Source organism: Carassius auratus, chromosome 19, assembly GCF_003368295.1.
Source record: "Carassius auratus strain Wakin chromosome 19, ASM336829v1, whole genome shotgun sequence".
Classification (NCBI taxonomy): Eukaryota; Metazoa; Chordata; class Actinopteri; order Cypriniformes; family Cyprinidae; genus Carassius; species Carassius auratus.
In genome coordinates this window covers 22,760,509-22,785,004 of record NC_039261.1, presented here as the reverse complement: position 1 = coordinate 22,785,004, position 24,496 = coordinate 22,760,509, and the positions used below count along the sequence as shown (strand labels likewise).

The 24,496-nt window shown below is 38.8% G+C and overlaps 1 pseudogene; it reads left to right on the top strand.

The window, feature by feature from the left end:
* LOC113120215 (trafficking protein particle complex subunit 9-like) overlaps positions 1-24,496 on the top strand; it is a 139,495-nt pseudogene that overhangs the window by 28,707 nt on the left and 86,292 nt on the right.

Here is a 24,496-nt window from a genome sequence, read left to right as displayed (position 1 = left end):
GCTCTTAATTACATGTTGATGCATACTGTATGCATTAGTGAGTGTGGTGGTGCTTATGGGGTATGGTCACTTATTCCTTATATGTTAATGTTTGTTATAACTGTTTCAAATGCAAGACATTGATTGCATGAGATTAAGTTTGTAAATGATAACCTGTGTCCTTTTGTAGTCCACATATATTTATCATCAAACTGTGATAACTGTGACTAAATTCAGTATATATACGTCTGCCATATGTTGCCACCCCTCAATAATTCCTGCCCATATATATTAGTGGTGGGCCGTTATCGGCGTTAACGTGCTGCGTTATTCAGACACCAGATATAATTTTTGATATATATAGCAAAACTGTAATAATGTGAGAAATTGAAAGTTGAAGGTGTCTGAATAAATGTAGGTTTGATTGTATATTTATTTTTTACATTGAAGACTATCCAGTGCTATTTTACATTTAATTATTTGGTTTCTGTACCTTGACACCTACAAACTTGAAAAAAACTTAAACATTGGTGTGAAACAGGCGTAAGGTTGTTTGCACCTTGTGCAATGTGGAATTAGTTTACAGCTTTTTCAAGCACTTTGTGATGCATTTTGGAAACAGGAGATGAGCCCCTTTTCTAATGCAACACCTAGCTTGATAAACCCCTTCTCAAAGACTTACTGTTTGTCCATTTTATTTGGGTAACACACATATTCTGAATGCCTTCGGCTGAATTCGAATGAGCCATTTTAATCTAGATTAATTTCAAAATCACAGTGAGATTAATCTAGATTAAAAAAAAATTAATCTATGCCCACCTCTAATATATATATATATATATATATATATATATATATATATATATATATATATATATATATATATATATATATATATATATGCATATATATATATATATATATATATATGTATATGTGTGTGTGTGTGTATGTGTGTGTGTGTACAGTATGTTTCCATGTATACACTCACCTAAAGGATTGTTAGGAACACCATACTAATTCTGTGTTTGACCCCCTTTCGCCTTCAGAACTGCCTTAATTCTACGTGGCATTGATTCAACAAGGTGCTGAAAGCATTCTTTAGAAATGTTGGCCCATATTGATAGGATAGCATCTTGTAGTTGATGTTATTCACATGCAATTTATCGTGCAGCCTTTGTTTGTTGATCACAAAGTACAAATTAGATGAGGAAAACTAGGAAAAAAAAATTCTGAAAAAAGGGAGACTAGTGTTTGTCGACCTAATATAATAATATATAATAATGTCGACCTAATAGAAGTCGTGGCCTAATGGTTAGAGGGTAGGACTCCCAATCGAAGGGTTGTGGGTTCTAGTCTCGGGCCGGACGGAATTGTGGGTGGGGGGAGTGCATGTACAGTTCTCTCTCCACCTTCAATACCACGACTTAGGTGCCCTTGAGCAAGGCATCGAACCGCCAACTGCTCCCCGGGCGCCGCAGCATAAATGGCTGCCCACTGCTCCGGGTGTGTGCTCACAGTGTGTGTGTGTGTGTGTGTGTGTGTGTGTGTGTTCACTGCTCTGTGTCTGTGCACTTCGGATGGGTTAAATGCAGAGCACAAATTCTGAGTGTGGGTCACCATACTTGGCTAAATGTCACTTCACTTATATGTTCCAGATGTTCCTCTGAATTTGAATGAATCTTGATTAGGTCTGTTTTTAAGAAGTTTATTTGCATCAGTGAGACAAAGATCATCTGTGAGATTTAGTTTCCTTTGTTCGATAAGATTTGGCAAACATCCGTGTGAGGTATTTCCTGCTAAATCAATCACTTCATAGAAAAGACACCATTTGATTAGCAGTGACGTCGTACCAGAAAAAACTCAATGAGCGATTAACATTTTTTCACCCTGTTAATTGGGGTCACACGCAAAGGCCACATCAGAGACTGTGAATACCTTATGTGTTGGGTTCCTTTTGTTGCAATGTTTCTGATTAATGTTGAGAACCGAGGAAGGAAGGGCTATTGAAATCATATGATATAACATTTTAGAATAATTTAGAAACTGTGCCCAGATGCATGGTGGAGTTAGAAATATGATTCATGCATACTGTTTTGTATTTTTTTCCCTTTTATTTTATAAAAAAAATACAAAACTAAACCAAATAGCTAGTTAACAGACAATTTTCTCCTTTTGATGCATTTAAATGAGGATATATATTTATTTCGAGTACCGTGGTTTGAGATTATAGCCAGATCCTTCATCATTTACTAAGAGAAATATTCTCACCTACCCACTTTCTCTCAATCTCACAGACACTTTAGTGTCCATTAGTAAGAATATGAATCACTTTGGCTCTGACTGGTCTGACGGCTTTTTAATCTAATTTTCTTTCTACTCGTTTATCTTTTCAAGATAATCTTTTTAACCAAGAAGCACTGATAGAAACCTTCGTTTTCTGCAGTGGCCTGCCAATATCGCATCTTAAAAAGGCTGAATTTTTTCTTTTACACTTCAAGTATGTAAAATAGAGAAAATGAGATCATAAGGCACGATGAATTGAAAGCAGAGGTTTCTTTGCGGTCTTTTTATGATTTGGTTTCTAGGTTTCTGTAAATAGTCAAGTCGAATTGAGAGTTCTCCGAGTAGATGGACTCGAAGTGTTTGGTTTTGGTTTTCCCTGTTGTTGTTTTTTAAAATTAATGTTATATAACTCAATTGTAGGCAGATATCGGGTATCCTGTCCAACTGCGATCCAGAGATGCACACAGGTCTCTTTCAGAGCTGTCAAATGAACAATGCACACAGAGAGAACATCTATTAAATAGTTGTTTTCAGATCTGAACTGTGTGGTTTGCATCTATGTAAGAACTAAAGACTCTGTTGCAGTGGGCAATTTAAAGTGTAAAAAACCTCCCTGCATTCTGACTTTGTTACATATCCATTTTATGAGTTTCTTGCATTTAATGGCATTAACATCATTGCTTGCATCACACTTGTTCTTTGGATGAACTGACCACCTCTAACCTCTTCGATGCCCTAAAATTACAAAGGATTAGAATTATTTTTTTGTAGTCTGGTCTTGGAGCCAGATGGGTTTTTGGTCTATTATTCCCTCAACATGAGAGTTGTGAAGGATGTCTATTATACCTCTTCTCGTCCTCTCATCTTTCTCCTTCTTACCATCTCAGACGGCACTTCACCGTGGGCCAGCTGCACCCCTGTGTGAGGAATGAGAAATATCGATGGGACTGATCTTTCTTGGGGTCATGTTAAATCATTAATGGCAGCTCTAAGTTAGTTCCACCTTTCCGTCTGCCACAGGGTCGGCAGTCTGCCAGCAACTATTTTATGAAGCTTTCAATTCCCATCTGCTCAGGGTTCAGATATTCCTTTTGTTTGTAGAACAACTAAGCTAATAACAGTGGTAGTAGAAGTAGTAAAAATAATATTAATAATATTTTAAATATAACATTTTGTTTTGTTATTTGTGATTTGTTATTTATTATATATACAAATATTAATAAATCGTGTTTTTTATTTTAATTTATATTTATAAAGCCTTTTTGATTTTTATCACAACATTGTATTTTAGATATAACATATCAATAATAATAATAATAATAATAAATATAGCGATAACAATAATATAAAATTATTTTATATTATTAATGTAATTATGTTATTAATAAACAATGTTATAAATCATTATACTTTTATTATTTAAAATGTATATTTTTATATATTATTAAAATTTTTAATAATAATAATAAATTATAATATTTAGTGTTATTATTATGGTTCATGTTAATACAGATATGTATTTAATGTTATGTAATTAATGATATATATATATATATATATATATATATATATATATATATATATATATATATACTTTAAAAATGACATTATTTTCCATTACACATTAAATATTAAACATCCATTATACATACATTAAACATCCATTATATTTGTCCTTAAAATGTTATAAATTATTAAATAGTAGTATTGTTTTATAATAATAATAATAATAATTATTATTATTATTATTTATGATTTATATTTTTATATTGTATATTTATGCTTTTTAATTTTAATAATAATGCTAATAATAAAACAATAGTAATAACTAAAGTAATATGTAATAATTTGTATTATAAGAATAATATTATATGTATTAGTATTATAAAAAAATCTGTCCGTCCATTGTATTTGTTTTGTCTGTAATGTGTTGCGTGGCTGTTGCTCAGTGCAGCAGGATTCTCTCCGAGTGTTTGGATCTGTTTGTGACTGCAGCGGGATCATTGGTTTTATCGGAAAGGCTGTGAGGTGTGAATTGATGGCAGAGTAAAGCTGTAAACATTTTTTATAGATAGAGTAGTAAGTCACATTTACGACACTCACCTGTGAAAACAGAGCTTAAAATAGACCAGTCGTGAGCCATGCACGTCTCCCCGCATGATGAACGGATGCTCCGATTATTTGCCTTGTTCAATTTCAATCTCGCTCCAGGCTAGAGACCTGTGAGCGAGGATTGTGGGTAATTTCACCCCTTGGGGCTCTCAGTGCACTTTGGATGCATTGATGATCTGCTGATTTATGAGGTGTGGTGTTGGCTCTTAAAAACAGTGATGTTCCAGAAGAATACTAGTCTTAAAAGCTCATCCAATCAGATTTTAGCTCCATATCCATTTTATAAATACTTTTTGTGTACAATGGTTTGCGAGAATTTTAAGTTAAGGTGTTATATATAAAATATGTATAACAATGCTAATAAATAATAATATAATAGTAATGTTTGTTTTACATTTAAAATATTATATATATAATATATTTTATATATCTCATTTTAATTATATATATATATATATATATATATATATATATATATATATATATAATTAAAATGAGATATATAAAATATAACTATGAATAATATACTAAAACTAATAATACTAGCATTATTAATAATAACAACAATAAAATATTTGTATATATTTATATATAAAATAACATTTTAGGGTTATCTATATCTATATAATTAATCTCTATATAAATTTATTTATATATAATATTATTTGTTATTATTATTTATATTTATTTATTTGTAATTTTAACTTATTTTTTTGATAATTTCATTATGTGTTTCAGTCACAGTAATAACAATACACATTCTCTTCCTCTCTTCACAGAGTCTAGAAAACTACACGTTAAAGTGTCCGGCAGGAATGGAGGTGATCAGCCTCCCTGATGGACTCAAACTTCCTCCTGTTCCCTTCACCAAACTGCCCATTGTCAGGTGAGAAAGCTTGTACCAAACATAGTCACACTTGCATTTTTCTAGTCCTACTCTGATCTAAACAGGCTGAATTTTGCTTCTGCCTCTTTAAATATTTCTTATGTGAATGAGATGATTTGCATATGTGGGAGCTCATATGTTAATGAGCTCATGGTTGTGGCTTTATGCAGCTTAGCTTCAGTAAATGCTGAACTCCTCTCCTTGAACTGTCACCTTATCGTGGTGGAGAGGTTTGAGTACCCGAATGATCCTGGGAGCTATGTTGTCTGGGGCTATATGCTCCTGGTAGGGTCTCCCAAGGCAAACAGGTCCTTGGTGACGGGCCAGACTAAGAACAGTTCACAAAACCCCTTATGGCAAAATTAAAATCAAGGACCGTGACGTCGCCCGGCATGGCGCAGCCGGGGCCCCACCCTGGAGCCAGGCCCGGGGTTGGGGCTCGTATGCGAGCGCCTGGTGGCCGGGCCTTCCCCCATGGGGTCCGGCCGGGCTTAGCCCGAAGGAGTGACGTGGGGCCGCCCTCCTGTGGGCTCACCACCTGCAGGAGGGAGCGTAAGGGGCCGGTGCATAGTGGATCGGGCGACAGTCGTAGGCGAGACCCCCGACGACCCGATCTCTGGACACGGAATCTGGCTTTAGGGACGTGGAATGTCACCTCGTTGGCGGGGAAGGAGCCTGAGCTTGTGCGGGAGGTCGAGAGGTACCGACTAGAGATAGTCGGGCTCACCTCAACGCACAGCTTGGGCTCTGGAACCACACTTCTTGAGAGAGGCTGGACTCTCTACCACTCTGGAGTTGCCCATGGTGAGAGGCGGAGGGCTGGAGTGGGTTTGCTAATAGCCCCCCAGCTCAGCCGCCATGTGTTGGAGTTTACCCCGGTGAACGAGAGGGTCGCTTCCCTGCGCCTTCGAGTCGGGGATAGGTCTCTCACTGTCGTTTGTGCCTACGGGCCGAACGGCAGTGCGGACTACCCGGCCTTCTTGACAGTGACACCTGGAGGGGCGTGATTGGGAGGAACGGCCCCCCTGACCTGAACCCGAGCGGTGTTCTGTTATTGGATTTCTGTGCTAACCACGGTTTGTCCATAACGAACACCATGTTCAAGCATAAGGGTGTCCATCAGTGCACGTGGCACCAGGACACCCTTGGCCGGAGGTCGATGATCGACTTTGTGGTCGTGTCATCAGACCTTCGGCCATATGTCTTGGACACTCGGGTGAAGAGAGGGGTGGAGCTGTCAACTGATCACCACCTGGTGGTGAGTTGGATCCGATGACGGGGGAGGAAGCTGGACAGACTCGGCAGACCCAAACGTACTGTGAGGGTCTGTTGGGAACGATTGGCCGAGCCCCCTGTCAGAGAGATCTTCAACTCCCACCTCCGGCAGAGCTTCGACCGGATCCCGAGGGAGTCTGGAGATATTGAGTCCGAGTGGACCATGTTCTCCACCTCCATTGTCGCTGCGGCTGCTCGGAGCTGTGGCCGTAAGGTCTCCGGTGCCTGTCGAGGCGGCAATCCCCGAACCCGGTGGTGGACACCGGAAGTAAGGGATGCTGTCAAGCTGAAGAAGGAGTCCTATCGGGCCTGGATGGCTTGTGGGACTCCGGAGGCAGCTGACAGGTACCGGCAGGCCAAGCGGACTGCAGCCCGGGTAGTCGTGGAGGCAAAAACTCGGGCCTGGGAGGAGTTCGGTGAGGCCATGGAGAAGGACTATCGGTTGGCCTCGAAGAGATTCTGGCAAACTGTTCGACGCCTCAGGAGGGGGAAGCAGTGCCCTACCAACACTGTTTACAGTAGAGATGGGCACCTGTTGACCTCAACTGGGGATATCGTCGGGCGGTGGAAGGAATACTTCGAGGATCTTCTCAATCCCACCGACTTGTGTTCCGTTGAGGAAGCAGTGGCTGGGGACTCGGAGGGGCACTTGTCCATCACCCCGGCTGAAGTCATCGAGGTAGTTAAAAAGCTCCTCGGTGGCAAGGCACCGGGGGTGGACGAGATCCGCCCCGAGTACCTCAAGTCTCTGGATGTTGTGGGGCTGTCTTGGCTGGCACGCCTCTGCAACATTGCATGGCGGTTGGGGACAGTACCTCTGGACTGGCAGACCGGGGTGGTGGTCCCTCTTTTCAAGAAGGGGGACCGGAGAGTGTGTTCCAACTATAGGGAGATCACACTTCTCAGCCTCCCTGGGAAAGTCTATGCCAGGGTACTGGAGAGGAGAATTCAGCCGATAGTGGAACCTCGGATCCAGGAGGAACAGTGTGGTTTTCGTCCCGGTCGTGGAACACTGGACCAGCTCTATACCCTTTCCAGGGTGCTGGAGAGTTCATGGGAGTTTGCCCAACCAGTCCACATGTGTTTTGTGGACTTGGAGAAGGCATTCGACCGTGTTCCTCGCGACATCCTGTGGAGGGTGCTCCGGGAGTATGGGGTCGGCGGCTCCCTACTTAGGGCTGTTCGGTCCCTGTACGACCGGAGCAAGAGCTTGGTTCGCATTGCCGGCAGTAAGTCAGACCTGTTCCCGGTGCATGTTGGACTCCGGCAGGGCTGCCCTTTGTCACCGGTTCTGTTCATAATTTTTATGGACAGAATTTCTAGGCGCAGCCAAGGGCCGGAGAGTGTCCGGTTTGGGGACCATACGATTTCGTTGCTGCTTTTTGCGGATGATGTTGTCGTGTTGGCATCCTCAGACCAGGACCTTCAGTGTGCATTGGGACGGTTTGCAGCCGAGTGTGAATCGGCTGGGATGAGAATCAGCACCTCCAAGTCCGAGGCCATGGTTCTCAGTCGGAAAAGGGTGGATTGCCCACTTCAGGTTGGTGGAGAGTTCCTGCCTCAAGTGGAGGAGTTCAGGTATCTTGGAGTCTTGTTCACGAGTGAGGGAAGGATGGAACGTGAGATTGACAGATGGATAGGTGCAGCTTCTGCAGTAATGCGGTCGCTGTACCGGTCTGTCGTGGTGAAGAAGGAGCTGAGCTGTAAGGCAAAGCTCTCGATTTACCGGTCAATCTACGTTCCTACTCTCACCTATGGTCATGAGCTGTGGGTCATGACCGAAAGGACAAGATCCCGGATACAGGCGGTCGAAATGAGCTTTCTCCGTCGGGTGGCTGGGCGCTCCCTTAGAGATAGGGTGAGAAGCTCGGTCACTCGGGAGGAGCTCAGAGTAGAGCCGTTGCTCCTTCACATCGAGAGGAGCCAGCTGAGGTGGCTCGGGCATCTATTTCGGATGCCTCCTGGACGCCTTCCCAGGGAGGTGTTCCAGGCCATCTCACCGGGAGGAGGCCCCGGGGAAGACCTAGGACACGCTGGAGGGACTATGTCTCCCGGCTGGCCTGGGAACGCCTCTGGGTCCCCCCGGAAGAGCTGGAAGAAGTGGCTAGGGAGAGGGAAGTCTGGGCGTCTCTGCTTAGACTGTTGCCCCCGCGACCCAGCCCCGGATAAGCGGAAGATGATGGATGGATGGATGGATGTTATTGTACATCAAACATTCTTCTGACTATTTATGATGAAATATTTCTGTTTTCTATGAAATCATAATGTTGTATTGTTTATTTGAACACATTTATCTCAATGTCCACTTAGAGGCTTTTGATGGTGTATTTCCACAGCTCAGACTCATCTGAACTCTAACTTTGGTTTAAAACATTTTTGAAGTTTGTTGGCCTATGAGCCATAAGAAAGCTGTATGAAAATTAAATATGCAGCTTTCATTTGTTTTATTCTCCCCAAATTAAACATTTGAATGGGAAGCGCAAACTTCACATATCCTTTCATCTGTCCCAAGGAAGTTGCTGATGTTCTTTGTGCGATGGAAAGAAAGGCCTATAAATGTGTTTAACAGATGTATTTCACAATCCCACCAGTGGCTAAAGCTCAACATGTTCACTTGATTGAAGTCTCCATTTCTCAAAGCGCTCATCTCCGAAGAGCTTTTTTTTTTTTTTTTTTTTTTTTTTGGAGTTGTTCAAATGCCTTAATTTATCCTTAAAGGGATATTTAATTATAAAACTTCAGACAAGGAGTTTTTCTCCTGATAGTTAGCTCCCTCTTCACATGTCATTAACATGCAGTATCTCACTCGCTGCTTGCTGCCAGAGTTTACACAGAGGGCGAATTTTAAGATTTTTTTTTTTAAAAAGTTCCATAATTAAATCTTGTCGTTGTAGTAAACAACGTTAACATCTTATAGGAAAGAGTACATGTCAGTGTTAAACTGCCCTGATTGCTGTTCGGAGATGTTGTTGCTCTGGCAACAGTGTTATGAGAAATTTAAGCTCTAAAGTCGAGAGGTTCGTTGTTCAGAATCAAGTGAAAGTTCAGAGTGATTCTTGTGTCCTTTTCTATGAATATCTGAGAACAGGAAGGGTAGAAACAGAACTGTGGAGTGTTGAAAGCTGGTCACTTGAGAGCTTGATTTAGTAACTCAGTAAGAACACAGACAGACTTATGCCAGTCTTTTTTTCCTTTTTTTTTAACATTTGTGCATTGCTCAAATTCACTACCCTTTCGTTATGTTCTTGGATGAAAACGTAAAAAAATTTAACTGCTGTAAAAATGTATCAGATTCATATTTTTTTCTTTTTTTTCAGATTTTGCATGAATCTGTTAATCTACTTCAGTTCTGAACAAAACTACCAATTTTTTTTTTTTTTAAATCCAAGTTTTTAACTTTTTAATTGCCAAGTTCATAAATGATGTCACTGATTTGGGGGGAAAACACACAAAATTACTTATTTTCAATATAAAAATAATTGTGGCTGGATTTTTTCTTTTACTTTTTATAACAGTCTTGGGCATGTCAAAGAATAGTAGCAACATTGGCTTTGATGCATTTTTTAGTTTTTGTGCAGCATTAGATTAAATTTAAAGGGGGGGTGAAATGCTATTTCATGCATACTGAGTTTTTTACACTGTTAAAGAGTTGGATTCCCATGCTAAACATGGACAAAGTTTCAAAAATTAAGTTGTACGTTTGAAGGAGTATTTTTGTTCCAAAAAAAAAGAAAAAAAAATATTTATCTTATACATTTTTTACAGCAGTTTAATTTAGTGGATGTTTTCATCCATGAACATAATGAAAGGGTAGTGAATTTGCCAACAGTGTACCATTGAGTTTTTGAAAAATTCAAAGCATTTTCCCCAAAAATGGGTAAAAATAAGATTTGGCACCAAAAATCAATCCATTAGCTCAAACACAGAGAAAGTTGTGGTCAAAATAAGACTCAACTTTACCCCCTAGTGGACAAATGCGTCCCCAACAACGCATACGGGTTAAATCACAGTCTAGGTTTCTAATATTCACTGTTTCTTGCTTCTTATATATAGCTTCTGTTATATAAAGCAAATGATGGGGTGAAATAGTTGGTTGTTAGGTTGGTTGTTAGGTGGTTGCTAGGATGTTGTGGGTGGTTGCTGGGTTTTAGTTGATAGTGTTTTGGGTGGTGTTGAGGTTGTTACTGGAGATTTGGTGTGGTTTTCTAGGATCTGAGGTTATTGCTAGGATGACTGCGTTGTTGGAGTGGTTGCAAGGTGGTTGCGTTGTTGGAGTGGTTGCAAGGTGGTTGCGTTGTTGGAGTGGTTGCAAGGTGGTTGCGTTGCTGGAGTGGTTGCAAGGTGGTTGCGTTGTTGGAGTGGTTGCAAGGTGGTTGCGTTGTTGGAGTGTTTGCAAGGTGGTTGCGTAGTTGGAGTGGTTGTAAGGTGGTTGCGTTGCTGGAGTGGTTGCAAGGTGGTTGCGTTGTTGGAGTGGTTGCAAGGTGGTTGCGTTGTTGGAGTGTTTGCAAGGTGGTTGCGTAGTTGGAGTGGTTGTAAGGTGGTTGCGTTGTTGGAGTGGTTGCAAGGTGGTTGCGTTGTTGGAGTGGTTGCAAGGTGGTTGCGTTGTTGGAGTGGTTGCAAGGTGGTTGCGTTGTTGGAGTGGTTGCAAGGTGGTTGCGTTGTTGGAGTGGTTGCAAGGTGGTTGCGTTGTTGGAGTGGTTGCAAGGTGGTTGCGTTGCTGGAGTGGTTGCAAGGTGGTTGCGTTGCTGGAGTGGTTGCAAGGTGGTTGCGTTGCTGGAGTGGTTGCAAGGTGGTTGCGTTGCTGGAGTGGTTGCAAGGTGGTTGCGTTGTTGGAGTTGCTGTAAGATGGTTACGTCGTTGGAGTTGTTGTAAGGTGTTTGCGTTGTTAGAGTGGTTGTAAGGTGGTTGTCAGCATTTGTGGTGGTTGCTATGGTTTTGGAGTTGTTGCTGGAGGTTTAAATAAGGTCAAAACTCCCATATATCACAAAATTTTTATGCTCACATGAGGTGGTTTTCCAGGCAACTCGAAAAAGGAATGTATCAAAAAACATGTATCTTTTTTTCTTTTGCATTTACAGGTCATCTGAGTCACATGATTATTCTTTAATATACTATAACCTCCAAGAAACACCTCGTACACCTCATAAAGGCTTTTTTCCTTTCCGATAATGCTTGAATATTTACACTACACACGTCTGATGCTTTACGGCTCTGACACAGCCACTGGCCACTCTAGTCAAAGCTGGTGTTTATACCAGCTGCGCCGCGGTACTTTTCCGAAGATTTCCAGAAGTGGCTCTCTGCACTGCTTCACTAAAGATACACATCTACTTCTTCGATTAAAAATAATGATTAGTTCGGTGGCTGTGATATACGTAAACCTACCAACATCCTTTGCCATGAATTATCATTAGACTTATTGCCAATTGTTTTTATCGACATTTATGAAATATCGCAGAAGTTTTGCACAAATCTGTAATGGAAACCTTGCGACTGATAATAATTATCAATAATTTTACAAAATATTTTCATTTCAAATATTCTGTTCTTTTGAACTTTATTTTTGCCAAAGCATCCTAAAAGAAGTATATCATAGTTTTCACAAAAATATGAGGTATTTCAACTCTCAAAGTCAACACTGATATCAATAAATGTTTCTTGAGCAGCAAATCAGCATACTAGAATGATTTCTGAAGGATCATGTGACACTGAAGAGAGCATAAGACACCTTTCAGGACCTTTCTGTTTACTTAATATGTGAAACTCTCTCAATTTTTTGCTTATTTCTTTAGATCTGTGTCTCTGTTAAACCTTCCGATGAGTCTGCGTCCTCATAAGGTGAAAGGCCTTCTGGGACAGGGCATGTCCAGCACCAGCCCATTCATCTACTCTCCAATTACAATGCACAGCAGAGGAGACGAGCGCTTGAAGAAGATCAGTGAGTCGTTCTCTTAAAATTCCTCTGTGTTAGTTATTGTTTTCTCTGAGACTTTAATCATATTGGTGTGATCTTTGAGTGTTGACCTCACACACTGTTTATGCAGGTTGGTATTGCTCTGATGGGCTTCGGTAGTGATCTTAATTACTGTTTAAAAGATTCTAAACTGAACACACATCATTGTGCTTCCACGTGGTCTGTTTGATTCATTATGACAGGCGCTGTCATTAAGTTGTCCCTTTTCCTGTTGGCAGTTGGAGGCGGCTGGAAGGAGTTGAAGTGTTTTCTGGATCTCTTAAGCAGAATCAAACGGCACAGGCTCTATTATTTATAGACTTATTAAGGCAAATGGCAGAACACTTTGCCACATTAAAAATACTATGGCAGTGTAGTTGTTTAAAATCTCAAACCATGGTGACTAGCTGGTACTGTGATGGTATTACAAGTTAAAACTATGGTGCTTTGATACAGTAAATATATTATGGTATTCTTTAAAGTACAAAGAAAATACTATCTTAAATGAATACCATGAAATGTATTAAAGTATCATTTTACTTTACAGTATAGTTCTGGTATAACCATGGTATATTAATATTTATCATGATATATTTTGAATTACACACACACACACACACACACACACACACACACACACACACACACACACACACTACTCCTTATAGTACTGGTCATAACATAACATAACATAACATAACATAACATAACATAACATAACATAACGTAATATAGGTTTTGGCATTGCCATCCAGAAAACATGTTTTTTTTACTTCTTGATACCTTTTTGAAAACTTTCCTAGCAGCTTTGATGTCAAAGATATATCACTATAATAATCATTCACCATTCACGTGTCAGTATAAGTCTATTTATAGATCAAGCTCCTCCAGAGTCATATTAAATTCATGGACTGTGTCTAATCTCTCACTCTGGGCATACCTTTCTCGAGTTCTATTGTTTTGTTGTAGATTTTTTGGGTATATTTTTGGATCGTAGGGGCCCTGAGGAACTGGCAGGAATCTTATGAAGACAGATGGCTGTTCAGTGTGAGGTTGCCCCGACTTTTCAAACAAATCATGTTGTATAAGAGTCAGATGGCTGTTTCCAGCCTGTCTTATTTCATTCTGCCAAAACCCACCAACGTCTACTGCGAGTGCCCGTTTTTATTGTATTTTTTCATGTGCTATCCCATGTCCACTTGGATACTCCCAGTGGTCCCGATTTCACTCTTAATTACGTGGGAGTGGTTAGTCAACCGCTTCCGTCACGGGTCGTGATTAGTCACAGGTGGGCGGGAAGAATCGACACAGGTGGGCACTTTCCTGAAGACTTCGTCTTTCTGCCGTTGAAGCGAGGTTTTGAGTTGCCTCAATTTCCGGTTGATTGCACAAGCACCTAGATGTCAAGAGATAGTTTTCCAAAGAGGGATGGAGGGAGCAAGAGAATGAAAGGACAAGGGAATTCACATTCAAAACCATCATTCTGGTCGTTTACATAATTTGATCATTTTCAATCAGGGTTCAATTAGTGCCACATACTTCCGCTTTCAAGTGAGGCTTCACTGAAATGCCACTTGGTCTTGTTTGGCTTTGGCTTAATGAAACCATTCAGATCCTGCTTTATTTTCTTTTAAAAAATGTCGACATATTTGCCTTTTTAGTGGCTTTTGCTTTTGTTTATGCTTAAAAAACTTTTTTTTTTTCGAAATTATAAGCAAAAAAGATCACAGATGTACAAGAAAATACCATTTCATTTTTTATACTTAAAAAATGCAATGCCTTATTCAACATGTTAATTTAAAATTCTTTGTAATTGTTTGTGAAATTTACCTCCAATATCTGAGTGAAAATTTTTCTATACCATTTTTTTTTCAGTGTAATTTTAACGTGGTTTTTGCCTGACAGGTTATAAAACTGGTGAAAAAAAAAACAGTTTTTACATTAGATATGACTTAGCTCCCTCTCTGTTTTCAGTATAGATGCTCTGCAAATGTGAATGACTCTTATGAGCTGATTCTTTAATGAGTCATTCAGAAAGACTCACAAGATGCCAATTTGAATCAGTCTGATGAATGTTTATCTAATGAACTCACTGACTCTCATGAGCTGTTTCTTTAATTATCCGTTTAGAGAGATTCACAAGATACCAGTTTGAATCAGTCTGATGAACACTTTACTGAATGAACCCACTGAATCAGTGTGACTCACTCACTCAAAGTTTTTATTGTGTTTAGTTATGAACATATCGAAATGAAGCATTTTTGTTGTGTACTTAAATTGATTAATTCACCCCAAAATAATTTCAGTATAAGTCATACAGGTTTTGGATCAACACAAGGGTGAGTAAATGTTGACAGAAAATGTATTTTTGGCCGAACTATCCCATTAAAGTTCTGAAACTTAAGTTAGTATTATTAATGGATATTGTTCTTGTGAAAATGTATTTGAGTGCTTTTCTTTGTGATCAATTCCACAGACTGGACATGTTACTTTCCAGAATGTCTGTTTAGAGACTTTCCAGGTCCTAGAGACTGATGTCACACCTGACATTTGTGTCCAATAACCATTTTTTTGCTCTCCGTTTACACACCTGTCTAGTAATCGTGACAGTCGTGACAGGACGTCACCGCTCTCATGCTCTCGGTGGTCGAGTTTCAAATCCACAAAATCCAGTTTTCTCCGTTTAGCAATTTCAATCATTCATTCCTTTCTTTCTTAACGGCTCCCATGCACGTTGCGGGGTCAAATGTGGCTTGTAAACGAGCTGCATTATACGATGCTCCCTTTTGTTTGATTGGTAAAAGCTCGCTTAATAACTTCCCAGAATGCCACAGGCATTAGGGGATGTGTCATGCCTGTCTCGGGGTAAGCCGAGCACCCAAGGCTAACGTCTCTGAGTCACACACTTTCCCTGACAGAAAAATCTTTGGGCCGATGAACAATGTCACTTGTTTGTTGTTTTGCCTTCAAGGCTCCATTGGCTTGAATATTTTATGTAGCGATGACGCGCCACACTAAATTTGACCTGGCTGTATGTAATGAGCAGCCAGGTAAACACTCCTCCGTTTGATTTGAGAACTGAAAAGAATGTTTGCATTGATTTTGGACTGTATGTCTGTTTCCAACCCTGTGGGGTTGATATGTAAGCTAGTGCGAGTTTGTGCCGAATCAACTATAGATGGTGTGTTCTTTGCTGTTCTGTTGCTTTCTTGTTCTTGCCAAAAAAGCACTCTGACTCACGCACACACACACACACACACACACATACACAGACACACACCAGATGTCTCTGGAGAGAAGTCCTTTATCAAAGCGAACAGCCTCCACAAACACACACACACACACACTGAAGCAGGAATTGCGTGAGGTACAATTAGTCGACCATTAACTAAATCAAAAAGGTATATGTGTGCGTAATTGTATGTGACTGATGAAACTGAATTAGGAAATGTTTTTTTTTTTTAATGCATTTGCCTAATTACTTTTAGAAGTTATATTTTGTGTGCAACTTGAGGGATTAGCAAAATCACAAATGAATGATCAGTTCTGGTTCCATTAATGATTCGGGAAGAAATATTGGGAAGAAATGCAAGTCCTTTGCCAAAATAAGAGAGAATTTCAATTAAACAGTTCTTGTAGAAGGTGCAGAAACTTTTTAATGACTTTTCATTGTCCTTTTAGGGGTGGCATAAGTGTAATTCAATAGCTGGCCTACTGTGGAACACAAAACAAGATATTTTGAAAACTATTTTTCCATATAATGAAAGTCAATAGGGATGTAATGCCATTTTGGACTTTTTTTATTTAATTTAATTTATTCAATTAAACTTGGATTATCAGAATAAGTTGTTTTTTAATAATGATTCCTTAAAAAGAATCAGCCCATAAGACTCTTTTGTTCATGGATGTGTTTGATTCATGTTTTTGACGCAGAAGAATCGTTTGATCCATAGCATTTTAAATGTACTAAAAAGAACCAGCTTAAAGTATAAGAATCTTTTGTTTGGGAATCCGAAATGTCTTTGATTCACTAAAATAATCCAGTTAAAAGAATCATTCATTCTAAAACGTTTTCTAATCACAAAATAAAGAGCCCATTCATAAGGATCATTTGTTTCAGGAATCTGGAATGTTTTAGATTCACTTAATAATAATTGTTCTGGTGATCATGAGATCCATTCATTCTGATTTTTTTTTTTAAATAGCAAAGATTATTGGCTCACAGTCTCCTCTTTAGAATGTTGTTTTTTATTATTATTATTTTTTTTTTATTCGCTTAAAAATCTGGTGTATGAGAATCATTTGTACAGTTATCTGGAATGTTTTTGACTCACTAATGAACCAGGCTATGAGATTCACTCATTCTGAAATGCTTTTAAATTAGTAGAATGAAGTGGCTCATAAAAGTCTCTTCTTCAGGAATGTTTTTATTCACTTAAATGGGGGTTGGTGGGCTGGAAGATATTGGTTTCTGTTTATATCATGCTGTAGATGCTTATTTAATGTGCTTTACACTCCAGGCTCTGCAAAAAAGAAATCCTACTCATATCCCAGTGGTCCTGCTTGTACTACAGTACATTGTTTTCTCGCAGCGTTTAAACTCTAAACCCTGCTTACACACCTGTGATTCAATCTTGCAGACATCCCACAGCTATTTGGAGTGAAGCCATGGGTTCAGCCCAACACGAATCTCACACCTTGATCCAAATACAATTTCAGGAAGTTCCATCGGAATCTTCTCAAGCTTTGTCTCTCTAGTGCTTTCCATTTTAGAAAGTTTGACAGCCACCCTCACAAAAGCCTCCTTCGCGAAAGCTTCCGTAAATTGTCAGCACTGAGGGGCATTTAGAGTTCCGGCCCGTTCTTCTCCTCCTCTTCCTCTCTCATTTCTGCCTGTGATCAGATATCAAAGTTAACAGCCGCCTCTGCTCATCTGTCCAGCGCCGCGGCTGCAGACTAACAGAATATTTAATGCTCCGTGTAGTGCTTTCCTTCCACGTCAGATTCTATAACCGAGATTGATGTTTGCTGTAAAATAAAGAGGTTATATAGCAGGAGATGGGTTTTCCTATAATTGCACAGGCGGAGAATAGGTTTCAAGTTCTGCCTGATTCTGTTTGCGTCTTGAATCATAAAACGAGTGCGATGTCTTTCTTGGCTACATAGGAAAGTCTTAGCAGTGGAGGGAGGGCAGATTAGGTCTCTCTCGCTGTAAAGTCAATTTCTTTATCTTACTGAGTGTGTGGAGTTTTGAGAGGTTAGTGATCAAAGTCAATTGTCTCATGGAAATACCATTGATATTAAATCAAGAAATCATTATTTGTGCAGACTATAGTGCTCGATTAAACCACTAAACATAAGCAGGCTTCTTACATTTATAATAGAATAAATGCAATTTATGTTTTTAAAGAGTTTCGAGACTTATTGTGACTTTTGTTAGCAACACACACCATGCTTACTAAGGGTGCATTTATTTGATCAAAAACACAGTAAAAACTGTAATATTGTGAATTTAATATAGCTGTTTTCTATTTGAATTTGTTATAAAATGTAATTCATTCCTGTGATGCAAAGCTGTATTTTCAGCATCATTCCTCCAGTCTTCAGTGTCACATGATCCTTCAGAAATCATGCAGATATGATGATTTGGTGAAAGATTTATTCCTATTATATATTATTATTTTATTATCAATGTTTAAACCATTTTTTCCCCCAGATTTCTTTTGTAAAGAGAAAGATATTTATTTGAAATAGAATTATTTAGTAAAAAAAGTAAGTATTTACTGTCACTTTTGATCAATTCAGTGGTTTCTTGCTAAATAAAAGTATTAATTGCTACAAAAATATCGTACAGACCCCAAACTTTTAAATGGTAGTATATATTCAGCATTTTGTGTAAATTAATTATTATCACTTTACAATACTTAAAACATAACGTTGCTTTTCAAAGTTGAGTTTTGCACTTTCTTTCTCCGAGGTTTTGATAATAGTCTAGTGTGGAAGGCCTGGGTTAATTTACTCTCGCCGTAGATATTAAAACAGACTTTTCAAGTAGATCCAGGTGTCGGGGGTATATTTGCCAGTTTTAGTAATGAAAATCATAAAGTTCAGATTTCATGAAACCATGATCCTCTCTGGAGGTGTGTAGTGTTAAACTCTCTTGCTTAACTTGATATTGACGGCTTTGGGACTCATTAGATGAAAAAAACACATGGCTGTTGGCTGTTTGGATACAGATGAAATATTCATTATTTTATCAGAAATGGATGCAGTCGACTCCCTTTAGAGCAGAAAATCAGACTTCAGACTCTCCAGCAGCCCGATGGAAACCCCAAATACTGTTCAATCTCAGCCCGATACACAGAGCCAAAACTCATTTTCTAAATGTATGACTTGTTGTCGTCCCAGTGTGCAGAGAAACCATCTGCCTTCAAGCTACCTCTCCTACAGTGAATATATTTACTCTTATTCCCAGAGAACAGACCAGCATCCTTCAGGTGTGTGTGAGATAGATGAGCCAATGGCAAGTCTGTAGCTATTTTTGCCCATGCTGGATAGCTACAACTGGATTGACGACTTCTCCCAGATGCAAAAAACAAAACAAAAACATCACTCATAGCCAATATGAAACTCACAGCTTTGATCAAGATTTTGACTTCATTAACCTGTTGGGATTCAGTCTTGACACTCTCGTCCATGTTCAGTCTGTTAGAGAGTTTCAAAACTGTGTGCACTTTTTGTTCAGTTGATCAAAAGTGACAAAAAAAGTGATCAAAAATGACATTTTATAAAGTTGATGGAATGATTTCTGAAGGATCATGTGACACTGAAGACTGGAGTAATGATGCAAAATAATTCAGCTTTGTGTCTCAGGAATAAATTATATATAAATATATTGGGCACCCCTTGCACAATCTGTGAAAATGCAAGTAATTTTCAAAAAATAAGAGAGATCATACTAAATGCATGTTATATTTTATTTAGTACTGTCCTGGGTAATATATTGTTCAAAAGTTTGGGAACCCTTGGTTCTTAATTCTGTGTGTGGTCACCTGATGATCCTCGACTGTCTTTCTGTTTTGTGATGGTTGTGCTTGAGTCCCTTGTTTGTTCTGGACAGTTAAACTGAGCAGCGTTCTTCAGAAAAATCTTTAAGGTCCTGCAGATTCTTCAGTTTTCCAGCATCTTTGCATATTTGAACCCTTTCCAGCAGTGACTTTATGATTTTGTGGGGGGTGAAAACTTTTGAACACGATGAAGATGGCCAAATTTGTCTTATTTTGTTGAAATATAATTTTTTTCCATTTAGTTCTGCCCTTCGTAAGCAACAGAAGATACTTGTATGTTTCCCGGTACACAAAAATTAAGTACAATTTACCTTGATCTTCAAATTCCAAAAGTTTTCACCCCCCAGCTCTTAATGCATCTTGTTTCCTTCTGGAGCATCAGTGAATGTTTGAGTCCCTCAAATGTCCTCAGTCTGGGAAGATGTATCTCAAAATCATAAAGTCACTGCTGGAAAGGGTTCAAATATGCAAAGACGCTGGAAAACTGAAGAATCTGCAGGACCTTAAAGATTTTTCTGAAGAACGCTGCTCAGTTTAACTGTTCAGAACAAACAAGGGACTCATGAACAACCATCACAAAACAGAAAGACAGTCGAGGATCAACAGGTAACAGAACACAGTACTAAGAACCAAGGGTTCCCAAACTTTTGAGTGGGGTTATTTTAATAATTTCAGCAATTTTTTTGTCTTGTGGACTAAATGTTAATATCTTTTATGTACAATATCTTACTCAGGACAGTGCTAAATAAAAAATAACATGCATTTAGTATGATCTCTCTTATTTTTTGAAAATTACTCATATTTTCACAGATTCTGCAAGGGGTGCCCAAACTTTCGAGCCCCACTATATATATATGTGTGTGTATATTTATGTGTATATATATTTGCAATAATATGTCACAATATTATACTTCAAATCAATGCAGAAAAAATGCATTTTTGTGTGTGTGTGTATATATATTATATATATATATATATATATATATATATATATATATATATATATATATATATATATATATATTAGATATATTAGATATATTTGTCTACTGTAATTCATCAGTAGCATATTTTGAGTGATTTTATATGGACTCTTTGATTATAGTGCAGAGATCTCTGCTGTGATGCAAGCCAGCGCATCTGAATATTTGATATTCAGTTCAAAAGGAGCTTCTTTGTATGCAGAGGCTGTAAAACTGCTGGTTATGAGCCAAACAATTCTTCCCTCACCTCAACGCTGCTATTAACAAAACACCCCGCCGTAATTTTAAATGGCACATTCAGAGATGAAAACAAGCAAGCTGCATTTAAAGATTCCCTGATGCAGTAAAAAGAAAGTTTCTTCATCTAAGGGCCTCACCATAAAAAATAAAAAAAGTGCAAATGTGTATTTCCTTAATTATTAATTGCTTTGAAAAGATTTTTATGCATCTCTATTTCCGCTTCTAACCACACAGGTCATAATATGAAGTGCAGAATAAAATAAGATATTTTTGCAATGAAAAAAATAATTCATCTAGGTAAACTGTTTCTTCACATCATCGGGTGATCTGGGTTTTGTTCATCTACCTTTTCATGAATACTGTCTGCATACTATTCAGATGTGACCTATCGTTGCACATTAAACTTGGATTGAAGAAAGGGTTTAAAAAAGAAGCTCATCAGTGTTGAAACATAGTGGCAACAAAAGTTTTAGAGTACAACAGGCCTGTGAAATGATCTATTGTGACATCCGAGTTACTCTGAACGAACTGTTCCTCTGGTAAAGCTTTAATCTGACGTCCAGATATGTGAGCTTGACAGGAATTAACCAAAAAGAACAGAATGAGTCTAAGAATGCACAAAAAGGTTGTGTGCATGACAATCATGCCATTATTTCTGCAGTGCTAGATGTCTGTAAAGAACATGCAGTATTGATTAATAACATAGATATGCTATTAACAACTGATTTAAAACATCAAAGTAATCCACAAATTCAAAAAGTCTAGTCAATCATTTAAAACAAAAAACAGAGCTTTTGTAATAAAAAAAAATTATCATTAAGACTTTTTTTTTTCCTTAAAATTTTGCTTAAAATCATGGATAGTCCTCTATCCATAATATTGCCTTTTCCAGTGGGGATTCGTTTCCTGTGTGCATTCGTTACATATAGACTCTCATTTTGGCCAGAAACAATGGTTTAAAAATTGTTAACATTTCTTACAAACATAGCTTTTCACTTCTCAAGATGTTAACTGATGGGCTGGAGCGGTGTGGATTACTGGGACGTTTTATCGGCTGTTCGGACTCTCATTCTGACGGCACCCATTCACTTCAGACTATCCATTGCTGAACAAGTGATGTAATGCCACATTTCTCCAAATCTCATATTTCCATGCCTTATAGTTGCATTTAGCTGATTAGTGCTGCTTGATTAATAATATAGTTTGTTTTTGTGACGATACAAGCAGTCAGTATAGTGTTCATTAATGGGGTCTATTCTTGTTTAATCTCCTGCCTGTTTTTTTTCTTCAGGGTTCCATTAATGACAGCAGGTTTCATAATGCATTTATCATTTGTAATTTGACACAATTACGAGGGAAACTGAATGTTGAGCTGGACATAATGTACGTAGGATGGGACTTGATTTAGTCCATCATGCTTGTGCTTTGTTAGGCTGTGATATCATAGACTGTTATTACACAGCTGTCTAGAATACTTGATTTTGATTGGTCAATCTTGGCATTTACAATCTCAAGTTTATTTCTCATGTTGATTTTAATTGAATTGCTGTTTATTTCGGTTTCACTCAAGTGAGATGATTTTATCAGCTGCAGTGTGTTGATCCACCGTGGCTGCTGTCAGCGCTATCAGTTCATGAACTCAACCAGCCGTGCTGCTTTTGCCTGCTATAACTTTCTGGAAATAGATACAGCAAACCGAAAAAAGTACACGGTGTCTGAACATTTGCTGATTATTTTATGGATGTACGAAGTCAGTTCTTGTCATGTTTTCATTTTCAGCACTTAATGTACCATTTTATAATTCAAAACCTAGCAAATACCTCTACTCTAATGCTTTGGTATTTGGACATTATGTTTCTAAATGTTTTTTGAGGCTGTTGTAGAGGGGTTTGTACTATGATGACTAGAAGGTGAGCTCTTGGGGGCTTCTTTTTCAGCATTGCGGTTGTTTTGTGGTTTGATGTGGAGTGAGGTGTATCTCTCAGGGTAAACCGTGTTTTCAGGAGAGCCAAAGGGCAGATATCCTCAGGCTCTCAGCATGGACGGATCTCAGAAGCGGTGCAGGTGTCTGGAGTTGTGTGTCTTCCAGCGGAACAGCAGGAGGACAGAGCTTTATCCTGTCTCCTAAACCGATGGCTATTGTAGGGAGAGAGAGAGATATCTCCTCCTCCATTACGCACGTAATGAGGCATTAAACACTCTTTAACATCTTTATCGGGACTTTGTCTCAGGCGGCCTCTTAGCCTGATGCTGTTTCAGCTGTTTGTACAAGCAGTCCAAATTTAGAAATACTTACAAACTGAAGGAGCCATATCAGTGGAAACAGGATTTTGCATACTTTTTATATTTTAATCTATTTTTAGTGTCTAATTTTACTAATTAGCACCACTACATTATAGGAATTAATGCATAGTTCAATCAATGTTTGTTTCTAAATGAATCAAGGTGACCAACATGTCATATTTTGCATGCATTTATGTTTGAGTAGTAGTATCTCGGTGTGTGTGTGTGTTGCATATGGGCGAACAGCTGCTCCCACGCTGTGTGCGTGCTGATAATCAGCACTTTCTAACGAGCCAATTCATCTCTCGTTAACATTTGTTATGACCTGCAGGAGTTCCCACGCGGGGAGTTCTCACTCGCTCATGATTTTCAGACTGTGCAAAACTCTCGCTTCCCTAGATCTGCAACTTAGCCACTGGGCTGTTGTCGTAGTGGTTAGGCAGCGTTGCAATTGGGAAGAGAGCCGTGTGAAAAAGGTGCTTGTTAGTGAACAGATGGAGGTTTTCTTTCTTTCCCCACTCACTGTAAAAGCCCTGGAAGCTTCCTGACCCCTGCTGATGGGATTCGGCGACACTGACAGGTGCATCCATCTTGTATCTTGGGTCCAGGTCCACATACGTCTTCACCTGTCAGATCTCAACACCACTTAGAGCGGTTTATCGCGAGGCCATGCTCAAAAGGGCAAATATTTGACATGCTTGTGTGTGTGGGATGGAGCTCTTACACCGGCTGATGTCCACAGCAGACCCACAATCCCTGTTTGCTAAGCTGTAATGGACAACGACACAGTGAGGGGCCGTATAATGACTGTCGGCCTGCTGGAAACAAACACACACCCAAAACCACAGCTCGTTTATAAAGAGATTTTAGCACAGAAAGGTTTAATGTAGGCTAGAAGGACTTCTTGATTAGATTTGCAATTGCATGACCTTGGGCATATTGGGAATGGCATATTAGAAGTAGTTTTAGAATGCGTACTGTATTTTCTGTATGTCCAATTACAATTTTCCAAAATATGACGTTTGCAGAGCACACTGCACTACCGAATCCCACAGTGCAGTGCTTTCAACTTGACCCTTTATTATTATTTTTTGCCTTATTTGATCAGACATTTTACATAAAACTGTAGCAGTGCAAGTCCATGTCTGAATCATGCCATTAACATTTCATTGAAATCATTATAATTGCAAATTAATATCTTTATCAGGTCTTGGTCTCAGGTGGCCTTGAAGCCTGATGATGTTTTTGATGTTTGTAAAAGCAGTCCAGCTTTAAGAAAACATATCAGTGAAAACAGGAATTTTCAGATTCTTTTAACACATTGTACTTATTGTGTGTAGATGGCTTTATTTATTTATTTAATTAATTATTTAAAATAATGAATGTTAAATATTATTTTTTAATCATTTATTTTATTTGAAATACTTATTTT